The sequence below is a fragment of the Gopherus evgoodei genome, unplaced genomic scaffold (assembly GCF_007399415.2).
Source record: "Gopherus evgoodei ecotype Sinaloan lineage unplaced genomic scaffold, rGopEvg1_v1.p scaffold_33_arrow_ctg1, whole genome shotgun sequence".
Lineage (NCBI taxonomy): Eukaryota > Metazoa > Chordata > Testudines > Testudinidae > Gopherus > Gopherus evgoodei.
This window is the reverse complement of record NW_022060005.1, coordinates 5,597,360-5,615,364: the sequence shown is the minus strand read 5'-3', so window position 1 is coordinate 5,615,364 and position 18,005 is coordinate 5,597,360. Positions and strand designations below refer to the sequence as shown.

At 45.9% G+C, this 18,005-nt stretch overlaps 1 long non-coding RNA gene and 3 other non-coding genes across 8 annotated transcripts; all 4 read right to left on the bottom strand.

The window, feature by feature from the left end:
* Positions 1–7,003: 7,003 nt before the first annotated feature.
* LOC115641192 lies at positions 7,004–14,725 on the bottom strand. Of its 5 annotated transcripts, XR_003998016.1 has the most exons (5): positions 14,620–14,725; positions 14,099–14,193; positions 11,601–11,683; positions 8,039–8,116; positions 7,004–7,201 (listed from the first exon to the last, which is right to left on the bottom strand). It is a non-coding gene; the product is annotated as an uncharacterized LOC115641192 (long non-coding RNA). The 5 variants fall into 5 exon arrangements; XR_003998017.1 differs by lacking the exon at positions 11,601–11,683 and having other exon boundaries at positions 7,006–7,201; positions 14,620–14,723; XR_003998015.1 differs by lacking the exon at positions 14,099–14,193 and having other exon boundaries at positions 7,007–7,201; positions 14,620–14,719.
* On the bottom strand, positions 7,466–7,613 carry LOC115641247. The gene has a single exon (XR_003998046.1). It is a non-coding gene; the product is annotated as a small nucleolar RNA SNORA79 (small nucleolar RNA).
* Positions 8,387–8,464, bottom strand: LOC115641241. Its single transcript, XR_003998040.1, has one exon. It is a non-coding gene; the product is annotated as a small nucleolar RNA SNORD126 (small nucleolar RNA).
* Positions 9,545–9,622, bottom strand: LOC115641246. The gene has a single exon (XR_003998045.1). It is a non-coding gene; the product is annotated as a small nucleolar RNA SNORD126 (small nucleolar RNA).
* Positions 14,726–18,005: the final 3,280 nt, after the last annotated feature.

Genomic DNA, 18,005 nt, shown 5'->3' with positions numbered 1-18,005 from the left:
TTGTTGTAGCTATGTTGGTCCCAGGATATTAGAGGGACAAGGTGGGTGAGGTGATGTCTCTTTCACCAACAGAAGCTGGTTCAATAAAAAATAAGTTTTTGAGCTTGGTCCAGGTCTGGTCCAGAAGAAGAGCTCTCTCTATCTCAAAAGCTTGTCTCTTACACAAAAGGAAGTTGATCCAGTAAACGCTATCACTTCACCCACCCTGACTCTCTATAGCTTCTTTTTGTGATCTTGGGCTAGTCAATTGTGTGTGCAAGTTTTGAGGGGGAACTATATGGCTATTAAAGCAACTACTTCCAAAGTGTATTTGTAGTTTTCTGCGAGGCTTTCAGTGCAGGTTTGGGGTGCACCAATGGCAGTTTCACAGGTGCTGGTAGAGGATTATTTCCATCTGCCATTATAGGCTATGACATGGGCCAACACGGATTTCTGTTGTCCCACCAATACAGGTTTAGTGAATACCAGTGGTGTCTGGTCACACATCTACATAGGATTCCTTGCTTTGGATGATGCACCTTTTGACAATGCAACTATGCAATGTTTTCCTGCTGTTGAGCGTGTGGTGTTGCAAAGTACTGCCATGAGTCCATATGGTGGATTTTTATATGTCCAAATTGGCAATATTGGGACTTTCTGTCTGTTAATGTGAGCCTGGCTGAGAGCAGTGTGTTTTTTGGTCATTAAAGTGGCCTTCTTAGGGCATCCACCCACACTGGTTTGGCGTGAGCCAATATCGCCAATATTGCCATAGCATAAGCATGAAACATGCCAAAATGGGTGCCTCACAGCTTTGATATAAGCCCATGTGGGATTAGTGGGCGCCCCATTGGTGTTTTTAGGAGTGTGTGTACAGGGTGTGTGGGGGACGGTTGCCCCATTGGCTTTGACAGAGCTACTGAATCACAAACGGCCCCATTTTATAAAACGGCAGCTGTACCTTCATGCCCTGCGGGGTGAATTTGACACTCCTTTATATTTGGCGGGAAAGACTGACACGGGGTGTGGGGAGGAGCTAGTATCGCCCAAAATAATATGGGGGCTGCTCGCTCATTGAGCGGAAACCACGCAGCGGTTAAAAAAAATCCGTCTGGGCAGGGAAAGGGCGGGAAAATAACTGCTTCTGGCGAGTAAATCCGTCTCTGAGCATGCGCCGCTGCTTCCATCCGCTTCCCCCTCCCCTCACCGAGGAGCATTCCAGCACCGCCCCCGCTCCCTCCCACTCGCACCCGCCAACAACAGCGGCACGCGACAACTTCACCCTTCAGCGTCCCAAAGCGTCTCGCGCCGCCCGCCCTGCCCAAAGTCCTGTTTGAGGGGAGGGCGGGAAAGGTGCGCGAGACGTATCATTGCAGAGAGAGGGGGAAAAGACTAGGAGCTGAAGTGGCGCAAAATCCATCTAGCTCTTGAGGCATGAAGACAAAATTCGCTACAAAATATGTTGACTAGACGCTGGTATCCCAAAATACGCCCAAAAGGGTCTCAGCTTTTTTACACCAAACAGCCCCCTTTTGCGGAAATGGTTTGGTCCAAAAATCCCTCCCCGGCCTCTCTGCACAGCCACTGTGGGTGAAGGCCGCTGTGACGTGGTGAAGTGAGCGGCCGCAGCGCCGCCTTCCCTGCCGACAAGCCCAGGCAGAATCACATGCTACTGCTGAGCTAGCGCCTGGGCCCGTCACCAGGGCACCTCCCCAGCCCGGCTGCCAGACCTGCTGCTGCCAGCCCCACGTCAATGGGTCACCCATGATGCACCTGCTGCCTAACTCATATCACCAGTGCACCCACGTGCCCCCTGCCTGACCCACATCATCAGGGCACCTGCCTGCCCTAGATATCAACAGGGCACCCATGCACCCACCCGCCCACCCATTGCCCAACCAATTTCAATAGGAGAGCCACACATCCACTCCTGATCCAGGGGAAAATGGCACTGACACATCAGCTCCCTGACCTGCATCAAAATGGCATCCATTTTCCCCATAAAGCTATGTCAAAAATGGTACCCACTGCAACATTTTTCAAAGTGGTACCCAAAGCTTCCCCCACAAAAAAGCCAAGTCAAACTGGCACCCACATGCCACCTCCACCCCATCTCAAAATGATACCAAAGAGATTCCAATACAAACTGTCTGAGATACCCAACATCCCAACTCTCAACCCCTATCAAAATGGCACCCCATAAAAACCACATCAAAATGGCACCCACATTGCCCTCTCAACCCACATCAAAACAGCACCTCTAGGTTCCCAACAACAGCCATGTCAAAATGGTGCTCATCTGCATGTTAGGGGCAATACATGAGCAACCATCTTTTTATTTACTCTGCTCTGCCTCCTACACTGATGGGAGATGCTGCTGCTGGAAAGGGCCAGCTTTGAACTTATGACAGCTGTTGACTTTAGACTCCATTTCCCAGGATGCTAAAGACATCCCTGTTTGTACTGGTCTCATCCCTCCACCCCTGCCCGAATAACCATGCCATAAAATAACTCCCCATGGATTCAACTACTCCCACTGCTAACTGCAAATCTTACCAGCTGGTTTGAGGGTTCAATACTGTTATATTTGGATTATTTTGTTAATTTGGATTTAACTTGGTGGCTTCTACATTTCATAGCTTCTGTAGGCTGATCTTATTGCACACATTAGGGACTCTCTGCATCCCTCCATTTTCCCCCTGCCAGCAGCAATGGGTACATCCCCATTCCCACTTACCCCCATGGCAAGGTCCCCAAAGTTACCATGTGACAGGGGTTCTGTATGCTCTCATCTCTCTATAGCAGGGTCCCCCAATCGCCCCCTGCAATTGCATGGGCTCTCCCTGCACCTGATACCCCTCTATGCCAGGAGTTGTGTGCCCCCTTCCCCCAAACTGGATTTGCCCCACTAGGTTCTGTACACTCCTACTTCCCCTTCCTCCCCCGCCATACCAGGGGTTGTGTGCATGCCCCCACTTCCCCTATTATTGGTCTCTGAGAAGCTATTTAGGGTTTCAAATGTTAAATTCTGGTGGTAGGACACACAAACGAGCTAGGGGTATTGCTATGGTGGAAGGGGTTAATGGCTTCCATCAACCAGTTCTTTAGTCTATAGACAATTGCAGAGTTGCTTGAAGCAGCAGCTGTGCTAAACAGCTGGCAAAGGCTCCATGTGTCAATCTGTCTCTCCTCCCATTTTCCCCCAAAATGAACAGGTTGCTGGCCCTCACCACCTCAAACATTCCCACAAAAGTTGGAAATGATAGCATGCAGTGTTCCAAAGTTATCGCATAGCATTTGTGTACTTGTCTGTACACATGTAATCAAAGACCTTCACCCAGTTAAAAAGCAATCACGTTAAAAGAATAAAATTGCAACTTCTCCCATAATATGGAGTACAAATAAAAATAAAAATTGGAGAATTACAAATTTTTAGGATTCATGCTGCTTTAATATTAAATACAGGATTTGGGGGAAATGCTTGTTTCTTATGTTCAGCTGAACCCCCAAAAGCTAGTTCAAACTCTTGATGATCAAATGGCTCATGTTTTCTGAGGGCTGGTCTACACTGTCCCTGCCTGCAGGTATATGGGATCTTGGGGAGCAATTACCACACAGGTGGAGTGCCAATTAATTTCTTTATTTAAAGAAAAAGGAAGTGGTGGGAATTTAACAATGAAATACGATGGGATGGGGTGTATAGGGTGTTTACAATAGACAATGTTGGGGGGGTTCTTCTTATTGAACAGTGTAGGGAGTTCTAACAGTGGGGCACAGTAAGTGGGGTTCAGCACAATGGGATACAGTACAGTCAATAAGCGTATCAAAAAGAAATGCAAAATAAAATGGTAGCTTCTATATAAAATGGTCAACAATCTTAGACAGAATGTATTAAGTGGTTAGTGGCCTTATACACAATGTAACACAATGGTATTAATGCAAATACAAAGTATATCAGAAAAGTGGAAGCAACCAATGGGGTGTTATAATTAAAAGTAAAATGTGAATCACAGTGCAATAATACAATATGGGTGACAAATGAAATTATGCAATGTAACGGTATAAAAGAAAATTAATGACTTAATTTGTGAGGCTAGGATAGCAGATAATCTGCAAGAGTGTACCTAAAGGCTGGGTAAAGGAACAGGAGGGGGGAGGGGAGTGAATGATTAGTGGCAACTGATGAGAGGAGAGTGCGGCTGGAAGCACCGAGAGACTCTGAAGCCCTGCAGGGTAAGGACAATGGAGCAGTGTGATGGTGACCTTCGGTAGGGGAGGGGCAGTGGAGAAGTGTAAAGAAGGGCTGGAGAGAGGTTTAAGCAACAAGCGGACACCAAAAACAAAGGAAAAAAAGCAGCAAAGGGTTTGGGAAGTTTCACAGGGGGAGAAGCAGCAAAGGGTTTGGGAAGTTCGGAGGGTGATGCAGACGCGGGGGGGGGAAGTAGCAAGGAGCTGGGAAGTTTGGAGGGAGTGCAGATGCGGGGAAAAAGCAGCAAAGGGTTATAACAGGGAGACACGGAGAAGCACACAGAGGGGGAGATTGGAGCGGGGGAAAAACAGACACGGGAAAGTTCAGGGAGAGATCGGGACAGCGGGAAGATGAATGTAAGCAGCAAAAACCTTATCTATCTTAACCAACGACTAGGCAAAACAACAAATATCACAATTCTAAGCGAAACTATAACAAGCAACTATACGGAGCAACAAAACAGTAAACTATAACAAGGCAGGTGAACCTTACAAGCTTTACAATCTTAGCAAACTATGACTTATTAAACTAAAAAAAAAGAAAACCCTATGGTGCACCTTATGCTATGGGGAGGTTACAGAGGGCAGAGTGGTATGTGCCCAGGATACAGCTCCCAAGGAAGCCAAGGGATGGTGGCTACAGCAGTGGATACAGCTGAAAGCAGAGAGCCCCGAGGCAAAGCCCACAGGAGCAGAGCTTAGCAGCGGTACAAACTTATTTTTAGCGGCAAAGCGCCGCGGAGTTTAGGAGAGGTTTTAAGACACAGACCAAGGTTTAGCTTGAGTCTGTGTGCTAGGGAAACAGAGCCAGCAGCTAAGTTTCACAGAGGGATTCTTACCAGTCCCCAAGGCAGCAGCAAAGGCAGAAGCAGCAAGAACATCAGAAGGCTCGGTACGGTCTCGATAATCAGGAGATCTCTCAGGCAGCAATTCGTTCTTCGTGGGGGGTTTTCAAAAAACGGGGGAATGCTCAAAAATAAAACGAGAACGGAGAAAGGACCCCCCAAAACCCCTGGCTGATCAGACCAGGCAGCAATGCAGGAACCTTTCTGATGTTTGTTTCAAAAATGTCTGTTTTTAAAGGCAAACTTAGGCAGTCTCCCGCCAGTAATCCTGATAGGTGCCCTCTGTCACAGGGGAGGAGGCACAGGGAAAAACTGCAGGTGAGCACAGGAACATGTCTGGGCAGATTCCTGTGCAATAGGTGACTCAAAAGCACATGAGGCCTATGACTCATGCCCAGGATCTTAAAAACACAATAGGTCTTGCAGCTCTGGACATTGCCTGCCCTACACCGAGCCCAGGTTCAACGAGGTGATAACAGAACTAACCCTTTGAACAGGGCAGCGGTCCCATTTAGCACGCAGCACAAGTGGCCATCCCTTTGAGAAGGGCAATGGCTCTTGTTAAACAACTTAAGGGGCCCTCCCTTTGAGAAGGGCAGTGGTCCTGGTAAACAACTTAACAGCGAGGGAAGGGCGGCAACAGGAGGAGAACAAAAACAAAATAGAGTATGGGGACAGCTGTAAGAAACAAAATGGAATAGGGGGATAGCTGTAACAGACATACACTAGGGGTGAAAACGATCTAAGATATGCAACTTCAGCTATGTGAATAGCGTAGCTGAAATCAAAGTATCTTAGACTGAGTTACCTACCATCTTCACAGCGCGAGATCGACGTCTGTGGCGCCACCTGTCAACTCCGCTACCGCTGTTCGCGTTGGTGGAGTTCCGGAGTCAACAGGAGCTCGTTCGGGGATCGATATATCGCATCTAGATGAGATGTGATATATGGATCCCCGAGAAATCGATTGCTACCCACCGATATGGCCGGTAGTGAAGATGTAGCCTGAGATGGCTCTGGTTTTGAGAGTCCAGCTTGGCATCTCTGCTTGTGACACTGAAAATTTGTCCTGACTTCAACAGAACTCCCCTGGTTACCTAAACTCAAAACCACATGTTGCTGAATTTGGTTCACATAGCATTGCCTCTCAGCTCCATCTCTCTCACTGACTCCCAGCTGTTCAGCACAACAGCTGCTAGATGTAGCAGAACTGCAGTGGTGGCTCCCAGGTCAATGGGAAAGGATCTACGTCTGTTTATGTGGGGTGAAGAGAAAACAGGATGATAGAGGATGCCAACATTCGAAGCACGAAATAAAGGTCTGAGCTGGTGTCAGAGGCGCAAGTGTGCACCTGCAGGGTGGGGGAGACATGGTTTAAATGTATTTAGGTTAAGATTTTCAAATTTATGGGATTTGCCTAGTAAATTCCCATTATTTTTTAATTGGGAACCGGGTATCCAAATCCTGAGTGCATCTGAAAATCTCAGCCTAACCTAAATGGTGTTGGTAGTAGAAAACATATAGTGGACATAGTGGAGTCAATTCATGGAAGAATGGAAAGTAATTTTGGACACAGCAGTAAATAGATCAATGTTTGTTACCATCCTGATCCTCAATTTTGTACAAGTGCTGAGACACTAGTGACTAGGAGTTTTACAATATTTGTCCAGGTATTTTTATCTCAGATATGAGATCAAGCCCTAACTTATTTCACAGAAAGGGCAACTGAAAATTGCAATGCATTAAAGATGGGATTTTCAAAGGAACTAAAGCAGCATGGCATCTAACTCCCTTAAATTTCCTATGAAAATCCCAACTACAGCCACTATTGACCTGGGCTAAATTCAGACCAGTGGATTAGAGTTGAGAAAGCTCCATTTCCCCCAGTTCTACCACTGCCCTTTTGGACAAAAACCACCCAACTTTTACACATCCATTCAATCTAGTTTTATTATTTATCCTGTTTTTAGTATAGCCTTTCCTGGACATAACTTCAAAGAGTCTTTGTAATGCAGATTGGAGATGGGGCAAATCTTTTAATCTTCAGGCCCCAAATTCTCTCTTACAGTTGATGCTGGTGGAGAGAAAGATACATTTTCCTTTCCTTTAAGGCTCATCTCAAATCATCCCTGTAAAGATAAAGGTTCACAGATGCAGAATGCAGCACACAGTTGTGTCTTGGAAACCCAGTTGGTGCACTGAAGCTAACTCCTCCCAGCTGAGGCCAGCATATCTCCTAGTGCTTCAGTGCAGGCAATCTTTCAGCTCACATTGAAAAATTACTATCTGGTTATTATAGCCCACTGCCTAAAGTTTACAGAGCAATATGTACAAAGCAGGTTGTTTTTAAACCCTATTTCTGTCCCCAGAGTCCAGTCCCCTTCTGCCTCTTTGAGTATCTGACCCCGCAAAATTCAGAAGGTGCTAACGGACAGCCAAACCCATCCAAGAGCACCCTGAGTGAAGGAAGGCCAAGTGTAATCTGCGATGACACAAAATCCCACTGCCCATGGTTCGCGGCAGCAAGAGGAACAGTTATCGTGGCCACTATTTCTTAAATGAACAGCTCTGAGAGCAAGAGGACTCCCTAGAAAGAACACCCATGAATTTCCCCAAATAGCAAACTTTTACTAAGCAGTTATCTCAGTAAAGTTCTGCAGCAGGGAGTTCCCGTTCATATGTGCAGAAAGATATGGCTTTCTGAAAGCACCTGCAGCTTCAGGCACTGAAAGGCAGCCTGGCAATGTCTGGAAGATCAGTTCAGAGACTGTTTGTCACTGAATGAGTTCTGAATGAGGAACACATGATGCACCATATGCCAGACATTTGTTAACTATTGGAAAACCATGTCTACCATAGTACCCCTTTTTTGTCCCACACCTTCCTCAATGGTGACATTGGCTGGGGGTACCAATTTGGGACCACACTAAGAAACTGGATGGATACGAACTTCCTGCAGCACTTACATCTGTGATTCCTATAAGGGATCCAGGGTGAGGAGGGAGAAGCGAAACCAGCCAATCTTGTCTTCAGAGTTCTTGCCCCTACAGAAGCAAAGAGGAATTATTTCCAGGTCATGACCTTATTTATAAAAGAGCATGCTACCAGCTAAAGGGAAAACTCATTTCCTTGTATCTCTGTTCCTTCTTCATTTGCACAGAAACCAGATCCATGTTTCTGAAGAGGTCCCCTGGATCTGCTACTTATTCCCCTCACTGTCTGGGACTTAACATATGGTTGCATTGGAAACCATTAGAACATCAGTTCCTCCCCCACCCCCAAATCAGACTTCAGCTACAGGTGTTTGTTGCATTAGTCTGCTCAGGGCATGTGTGTAATCAAGCTAAATCACGTGAAACATGGACTGAACATGCAGTTCATCACAGCAGACTCCTCCTAGTCCTAAAAGTGGCAATGTGGTTGCCTCTCCCACACACCAATCACCACAACTCTGAGACCTCAAGTGTTTGAGAATTTTAGCTGCTTCCCTACCCAACTTCCTCACGTTGCAACATGGACTCCCTGACTTCCCAGCTTCACCTGAAAGACAGATAAAATCCCTGCATGCATAAACAGGGGAGTAGCTACTAGAAGCAGGGAGGTGATTTTACCCCTGTATAAAGCACTGGTGAGTCTGATACTGGAATACCACATGCAGCTCTGGTGTCCAGATTTTAAAAAGGACATTGAAAAATTGGAGAGGGTTCAGAAATGAACCATAAAAGTGGTTCGGGGCTGGAGAAAATGCCTGATAGTGAGACTTAAGAAGTTCAATCTGTTTAGTTTAAATCAAGAAAAGGAAGCTTGAGAGAGGTGACCTGATTACAGCGTACAAAAACCTTCATTGGGAGAAAATACAGGGTCCTATAGGTCTCTTTTAACTAGCGGAGAAAGGCAGAACAAAACCAATGTCTGGAAGTTAAAGCCAGGCACATTCAAATTAGAAATAACGCACATTTCTAACAGCAAGGGTGACTGAACAAACTCCCAAGGGACAGTGGATGCTCCATTCCTTGCTGTCTTCCAATCCAGACTGAATTCTCTGGCCAGTATTAAACTGGAGATCAGATTAGGCAATGTAACGGTTCCTTCTGGCGTACGAAGATCTGGCTTTTCAGTATGGCCATATGAGCAGCTGCTAAGGGCACAGCAGTTACAGACAAGGAAACGGCACAGTGAAGTTACCTGGAGACGCTGTGAGGCAAGAGCTAATGCAGGGAACTATTTTAAAGGCCCATGCAGGGAGAACAGCCGAGTTTCAGAAAGGGGAAGGAGTCATAGTGGGGGTTACTAGGTGATGTTCTATGACCCCCTACAATGCAGGAAGTCAGACTAGATGGCTATAATGGTCTTACACCTCCTGGCCTTAAACTTTGATCCCATCTACTATGGGAAATGCCCAGATTTCACTGCAGGCCCGAAATGGAAGCCACACAGGGAGTTAATGCTTCTCTCCTTCCTTGGTGTAGTGGGGTCTGCTGAGGGCACATGTGGCATCAGGGTGGAGCAGGTGAAAGATCGACTGAACATACAGTTCATCATGGCAGACCCCACCCACGCCCTCAAACCCAGCTGCAACATCACCAATGGCAAAAAGAGGGGTCTCATGGGTCTGAGAAGAAACTTCTTGTAGGCTGGGTCTCCCCTCCACACCCACCCTCAAGATAGCTCCCATACATCCAATTATGGGCTGTCTCATACAGTAGTGCACTTCCCCTAGTACTAAGTGTCTGTCCAAGGGGCACTCATTGTGCCACAAGAACGAGGACCTTATCCCCAATATTTCCGGAATCTGAGACATAGGAACATAGGTCTTGCCATGGAAACTGAAGAATTAAAAAGTGCCTCAAGCACAGGGACAGTTGTGTGGTGACAGTTCTGAACTGGGACATCTGGGCTCAGTTCTCAGCTCTGCCACGGACTCCCTGGGTGACCTCAAACAAATCCTTTTAAATCTCAGACGTGGGTACCTAACTCCAGTGGGCTCCTTTGAAAATTTCAGTCTTCAGCTCTCTGTATCTCAGTTTCCCATCTGCAATGCTGATACTTCCTCTTTTCCATCCTTTATAACCTAAGTAGACAAAGCCAACAAAAATCTTTGGGACAGGAATGGTCTCTAATAAAGTGTCTGTACAAACCCTAGCACAGTAGAGCCTCTAGGCTACAGTGTAACACAGCTAATAAAACAATGAATGGGCCCATCAAGTCAGGCATCCTGCCTCTAGCAACACATCCCTGGCTACTTCCTAAGAGACCAGAACAAGCCTTGAAAGCACAGGAGCTGATTCTCTTTATCTCAGCTCAGGTAGGCCATAAAACCACTCAGTTCCTTTTCTTTAAGGCCATACTCACTTGGAGGCCCTTACCCCTACTGTCCTTGGGGCTCAGGTCCAGGATGTTTCATTACAGACCATTTTCAAGATTCAGTTACAGTACTTAAATTTTTCCACTTCAGCCCCGATCATTTCATGGGGCTGGGGAGTCAGTCTTCATCCTCAGCCTCTCCACAATCTGAAACGGGCAAAGAAACATTCATAAGAGAGCGACCAACACAGCCTCTTCCTCTCTCCTACTGTAGCAGCTACATCAGAGATCAGATTTGCCACTGGATGCATCTATACTAATTCCCAGCACACCACAGCCCAGTTCTATGGGAGCATATCTAGGAAGAAAGAGAAAACACTATACATGGAGAGGAAAACAGCAGGAGTAAAAGGAAGTCACTTCTGGGGTGGAGGGAGGCAGTGAGCGCAAAGTGCAAGAGGAAAAGGGAGGGGAATACTTTAGAAGACAACTGGGTAAGCTCCCTCCTGATGCTTAGAGAAGATCACATGGCCCTTTTAACATCCACAGTGAGCAGACAGGATCTCAAATTTTGTTAAGGCCTCAAGCAAAAGACCGAACAGCTTCAGACAGAAAGCATTAATTTATCTGCAGTGGCAGGAGGAAGAGATGAACCAGTCCTGGACAATGAGGACTTAAAATCTGAAGGCCTCAAGACATGTGAAGCCACAAGACACTCCTACACTCCACTGCCACAGCTGAATGGTGGATTGGCCAACACAGCTGGTAACAGATACTTTGATCAAGTCAGAGTTGAAAAATATCTGCTACATTACAAAGGCCAAAGCTAAAGGTTTGACACACCTCAGCCTGCACCATTTGGGGGAAGGGAGATAGATCAGGGCAGGATTAGGCCTGCCAGACCATCTAACAAGAATGCCCTGGAGTCCTCTCTCCAGGTTGGAAATTTGAGGTCTTGCTAAAGCACTTATAGAGGTAGCCAAATAGAACCCAGGAGTCCTGACTCCCAGTCCCCCTTCTCTACAACTAGAAGTAATTCCCTTTGCTCTAACCACTAGTACACACTCCCCCAGAGTTGGGAACAGAACCCAGGAGTCCTAACTCTTAGCCCCCCCTGTTCTAACCCATTATAGTTGCCCCTAGATTTTGACAGTTTTGCTGTTATGTAGTGTTTACCCCCTGGGCAGGGATTCTCCATTCCTCTGTAAAAAGCCAATCTCATACCAGCTCACTGAGCCCCATATCTGGAACCGTGCCATTTCTCCAAAGCAACTGTTTCCTCCCAGCTCATCAATTCCATTTTCAGCCTAAAATGAAGAGATACCAACAGTGGTTTAGGATACACAGAGCAAAACATGACAAACAGACCACATCCAACCCTGCCATAGCTATGTCAGAAACTTAATTTTTAAAAGTTACAGCAGAGACAGGATTGTAAAAGCCTCCACAGCAGGATGTTCCCACCTTTAGGAGTAAGCAGCAGCAAGTCACCAATAATGCAGAAGCTACACCCACTAAAATTAATACAGTAATAAGGATTTGTCCTTCTCTAGTTCCCTTCTTCCAAAAATCTCCAACAAAGGCTTTCAGAGGAGTCTAAGGGAATTAGGCATCTTACTTATCACCTTAGGCTCCTCTGACAATTCCAGCCCAAGTGCTTTACAAATATTAAGTCTCATCCACCCTGTGAAGTCAATATCATCCCCACTGTATAGCTGGGGAAACTAAGGCACAGAGTGGCAAATCACTTGCCTGAGGTCACACAGTGAGAGGCAGAGCCATGAACAGAACCAAATAAAGGTCAATCTCAATTCGCCCGTCTCTAATAAGTAAGCCCCAGCTCCTCCCAGCACCAGAAACAGAGCTCCCATTATCAACTATCTGAGCACCTCACAATTTATTCCTGGTGATGTAGGGCATTGCTATTATCCACATTTTACAGGGGAACTGAGGCAGAGGGCCAGTTTTTTAAATGTCTGTGGGCACCAAAAGAGGCAGATTGAAATCAGTAGGGGTTAGGCGCCTAGGCACTTCTGAACATCTCACTATGCAGGGGAGAGATAGCTCAGTGGTTTGAGCATTGGCCTGCTAAACCCAGGGTGGTGAATTCAATCCTTGAGAGGGCCATTTGGGGACTGGTCCTGCTTCAAGCAGGGGGTTGGACTAGTTGATCTCCTGAGGTCCCTTCCAACCCTAAGAATCTATGATTATATGGCCTGCATCTTTAGGTGCCCAAGTACCTACACAAATCTGGCCCAGAGAGACTAAAACTTGCACAAGGTCACACAAGAAGTTTGTGGTGGAGCAGGAAATTAAGCCCATGTCTCTCAAATCCCAGGCTAGCACCCTAATTGCTGGTGCATCCTTCCTCTCAGCCAAAAGGCTTTACATTTTCAGTCTCAGCTCTTCCTGATTTACTTTGGGATTTTTAAAACTAGACTGAACAAAGTGATAGAAAGCAGACTGTAGGGAACAATCCTGCACTAACCCCAAGACGACAGGCCTGTTAGGCCACACATTCTACCTAGCTCTAACCTTCTGTGTTAGAATAATCCTTAACTGAACCCATTATTGCCCTGAATCAGACTCCAGACTTTATCCCACTGTCTCACTTGCAGATCCAAGAGCAGGGAAGAGAACCTTTCTGTTAAAGGCTGGCTGCTTGCAGCCTACGGCATTTGCATTCTGTATCTGAAATCCTTTGAAGCTTCAGATACTGGGCTCTTGGGTATCTTTCTAACATGCATAAAAGTTGTTGGCTCTCTTTATCATGGTAGGTGCTACAGATCAGGTAAAAGTTGCAGTCTGGGATCACTCACAGGTTATGAAGTACGCAACCACTAGTAGCTAATAAGGGATCAAAAACAACAATATTTGATAATTTGCTCTTTTTCTAGGAACTCCCATCTAAAGATTTGAGTGTTTTATAATCATGAATGAATCAAGCATCACATGCTTCCTATGAAGTATTATTCACATTGTACAGATGAGGAAACTGAGGTACAGAGGGGCAAGGGCAAAGTGGCTTGCTCAAAGTCACCCCTGTGATAGCATCAGAGCCAACAGTCAGGAGTCCTAGCTCCTAGCCCACCAGCCATTAGACCCCACTACCCTCCCAGAACTGGGGTAGAACCCAGGAGTCTTAACTCCCTGCTTACCCACCCCCATCATGAAACCGCTTTTTTAAAAGGGAGTCTGGATGGCACATGGGGTTCAGCAAAGCAGGTGCAAGTTTTACCACTGGAGTCAGATTGGGCTCAAGATAGCCTCTGAATTCCACCCTGTGTTTCAAAGCCAGTAGAACTCACTCAACTTTCTTCTCTGTAATTAAGCTTCCATTTATTTACTTCACTGGTGCAGCATGCAGTTTATAAAGTGGGGAGAATAGCCAGACCAAAACTGAGGCCTGGAGTCACCTTCAACTCCCACACTCTCCCCCAGCACATGGGCCACACACAGCATGGGCAATTTCACCATTACCAGCAGCAGCATTTTTGAACACCAAGTCAAACCCGCTTCCAGCTCACGGCACACCCCTGAAGAGACTCCTAGAACATGCAGCTGAAGGCACCTTGCTAACCCAGCCTCCCTCCACAGCAGGGACATCCCACCACATGGTTTTTCCTCTTAAAAATAGATCTGTACATAAAAACATCTGCTGCTGTTTATGATGGTTTGCCTATGGCAGGAGGAGTGGATCTCAGGCTTTGCTCTCTACTCACAGCTCTGGAAGGGAATCTGCTGGAGCAAAGGGCAGAATTAAGCATCAGAACTCCTGCCTCAGCTTCCGAGCTCTGCAGCACACTCCCTGGATGCCCTGAAACAAGCCATCAAATCATACAAGGGCAGGGAGAAGAGAAAGAGATAGATAAACTCATTCTACAGCATGTGTGACTTCATGCAGGCCTGAAGAGGAACACTGCAGACACACAGTAATTTAATAAAACATAGGAACAAATCATGCGTCTGTTTCACCCAGGGACTGCAAAGTCAATGGGGATTTCAGGGGTGTCGCTCAAGCTCACACAGCACCAGTTTTAACAAATCACTTTCCCACTAATTCCCTGCCTTTGGCCCTACGGAAAGGGCTGGCCTTTGGATTCTGAATTCAACAGCCCTAAGGACAAATTCAATCCACGGGAAAACCTTTCTCCAAAACACACAGTTTAACTACATTTATTCCAATCTTAAAACATGGGTGGATGGCGAGCATTCAAACCAAGGTAAAGAGCTTGCAACTTACCAAGCACGCTGGTCTGGGAGCACAGGAACAGGGAACGTGCAGGAAGCACAGTGATGATGAAAGAGAGAAAGATGAAAGGAAGTGGTAGGTGGGACAGAGAAGGGAGCAGCTTTGCAATTGGCTGAGAGCATAAACCTGTCAGTCTCTCATTTCCTTGAATCAAAAAGGCAAGATGCTAAACATTAATCCGTTGAGGCTTCAAACCATGTGGTTATAGACCTTTACAGAGCTGGTTTTAGGAAAAACGTGTGACAGAAATTGGTGGTTTTCAGTGAAATCTCTCAAAAAGATTTTTCAGTCTGTATTAGAGAATGCAAACTTGGGCCAATCTTTTAAAAGCCAGGCTGGAGTTCTTAGAGGAACTGTCCAGAAATCCTGATTGTAGGATCTAAATGGAGCTGATATTCAAAAGTGCTGAATAACCCTACTCAGCATTTCTGAAAGTCACTTGTTTAGCAGGCTAAATCAGGGTGTAGGGTTAAAAATTTAAGCTCCTGGTTTTGAAAAATTTAGCCCTGGAATTTTGGGGTCATTTTGATCCCCAAACCTTTACAAATAGTGTAATATCAATAAAAAATTTCCCATTTATATAGCATTTGGGATGTTCCTCATTCTGAAGTCCCAGGACTGGACAATACAGAAGGATACTGGCAATAGAGAGCCAAATTTCAAAAGTAGCTAGGCACCTAACTCCCATAGGGTTAGGCACTAATTTGCTTAAATGCCTTTGGCAACCCTAATATATATATGTATATATATATACAGATTCAGAGTCAACAAAAGCTGTGGGAGGGATCTGCAATGCAGGACATCAATAACTTTTGTGGGTAATATAAATGTGGGAAATCTTGGCAAAATCTGCAAAGGAAAATAATAAAATCCCTTGTGTACAATGTTTCCTACCAGACTGCTCTCTCAATTACACTGATGTAACCGCATTATCTTCAGTGAAGTTGCTTCAGGTTTAAACTGGTGTATTTCGCAACAGAATTTTCCTTTCTGTCTGTAGTACAAAGGTAGGTATCATTGTTGCCATGTTATGGGTGGAGAAACAGGCACAGAAGGAGATGAAGGCCCAGATTCTCAAAGGTATCGAGGCATATAATTCCCACTGAAAATTAAGCACCTAAATATCTGGGCCCAAGTAACTTGTCTGAGTCACTGGCCAAGATGAGAATAGAACCCAGGGGTCCTGATTCCTGTCCCCTTTATAACCACCCACTCACCCACTTCCTAGAGCCCAGTATAACATTCAGGGGTCCTAACTTCCACGTCCTCCGTTTCTGACCACTAAATTAGATTCTCCTCCCAAAACTGGGAATAAAACCTTGGAGTCTGGACTTTCAACCCCCCTCCCTCACATACTTTGCAGTGAAGCCAGAGACAAAGAATTGATTTAGCTTCTCAGCAATGGCACCTCGACTGTTCAGTGGCCCCACTGATTGTTTGGCAGGCTTCCTGCTTTGCATGTACTTAAAATTTGTTTTGCTGTTAGTTTTTGAGTCTTTGTGCAATTAGAGCAGACACAAGGGGCTGTGGGTGCTGCAGAATCTGTAACTATACAGCGAACTTTTACTACAGGCCATGAGCTGTGACAGTGATTTTCAGAGTGACTTCAGGGCATTATGTGCCCAACTCCCGCTGACTGCACAATGAGAGTTAGGCAACTAACATCCTTAGACCCCTTTGAATATCCCAGACTTAATATACAGAGATTTCTGTCTTGTCCCCTTGTATCCTCATTTTCCTTGCATAACCCTAACCCTAAGCAGCCAGATGATTAGCCCAAGGTTCTGAAATCTGACATTTTTCAGTAGTACATATAGAAGCTGAGGTGGCAACTGTGTGATCTTCCCTCAGTCACCACTCTCTGGACGTGTGCTTCTACCCTGCCCTGGAGGGACTCTTGCTGTATATGACAGAGGATTCCTTTCTGCACACTCCTGGACCTCTCTATAGTAATGGAGCACAAGGGTGCAAATATATTTCCAGTGATGTTGACATTTGTGTGTTGGGGACACGTCCTCTAGGAACCGCACAAAGATCCCCAGTCCATTTCTTAAGGCCACCATGAAGCCATCACAAGGCACAAACTTTGATGCTTATGCCAACATAGTCAGCAGTTTGCCCTTGTCTGCCAAGAAGGCCAACAACATGTTGGGCTGTATTAGTAGGAGCATTTCCAGCAGATCGATAGAAGTGATTATTCCCCTCTATTCGGCACTGGTGAGACCATACCTGGAGTATTGCATCCAGTTCTGGTCCCCCCACTACAGAAAGGATGTGGAGAAATTGGAGAGTGTCCAGAGGAGGGTAGCGGAAATGATTGGGGGCTGCGGCACATGATTTACAAGGACAGGCTGAGGGAACTGGAGTTATTTAGTCTGCAGAAGAAAACAGTGAGGGGGAATTTGATAGCAGCCTGATCCTGAGGTCTCTTCCAACCCTAATCTATGATTCTATGATTGTAGAGAAAGAGTGAAGGACTAGGAGATGAGGTGGCACAAAATCCATCTAGCTCTTGAGGGATAAAGACAAAATTCGCTACAAAATATTTTGACTATAGGCTGGTATCCCAAAGTGCCAAAAATTACAGATCGGGTCTAAATAAATGTCTCCTAGTGAATTACCTATCCACTCTCTGTAAGTAACCCCCATGTTACAGTTGAAGAAACCAAGGCACAGGGATTTGATGTAATTTATTCACATATCTGGGCTTATATCACAGCAGCTCTAGTGTCTTGATCACTTCTCTAGTCCCTGCTGCCTAGCTGTACTTGTTATCATTTGAGGCTGGGATTCTCAAGGGAGTATAAGGGAGTTAGGCAACCAAGATGTACATGCCTTACTTCCTTAGGCTCCTTTGGGAATCCCACCCTTCATTTTCTGAGATTCAAGAAAAGCCCAGTGCTTAGAAATAACAAGCTAGACACAGGGCCAGATTACAAATGGGTTTAGGCACGTCAATATGCAGATAGATGCCTATTGGGATTTTCAATACGACCTAAGCAGGTTAGGCACCTAATTCTCATCGAATGTTCATGGGATTTAGCCAACTAGCTCACTTAGGAGTTTTGATAAATCCTATTGGGTGTTTGTCTCCATCTTTAGGTGCCCAAATCTCTCCATAATCCTGGCCTACGGAAGCTAGGGTAGAGGAAGTGTACCAGTGGGAGATCCTAAGGCCTGTGCCATGCAGGGGTCAGACAAGGGGCTCATAATGGCACCTTTTGGCTTGAATTCCATTAATTTATTAACTTTTGCCTCTGGGCCTCAGCTTCTGAGCTGTGCAGAGCTTCAGGGAGGGAGTCCTGCAAGCCCTTAGGAAATAGACATGGATAGACAGCCTTCTACAGCGTCAGTCCTCTAGTGTCTGTGAAGCTCAA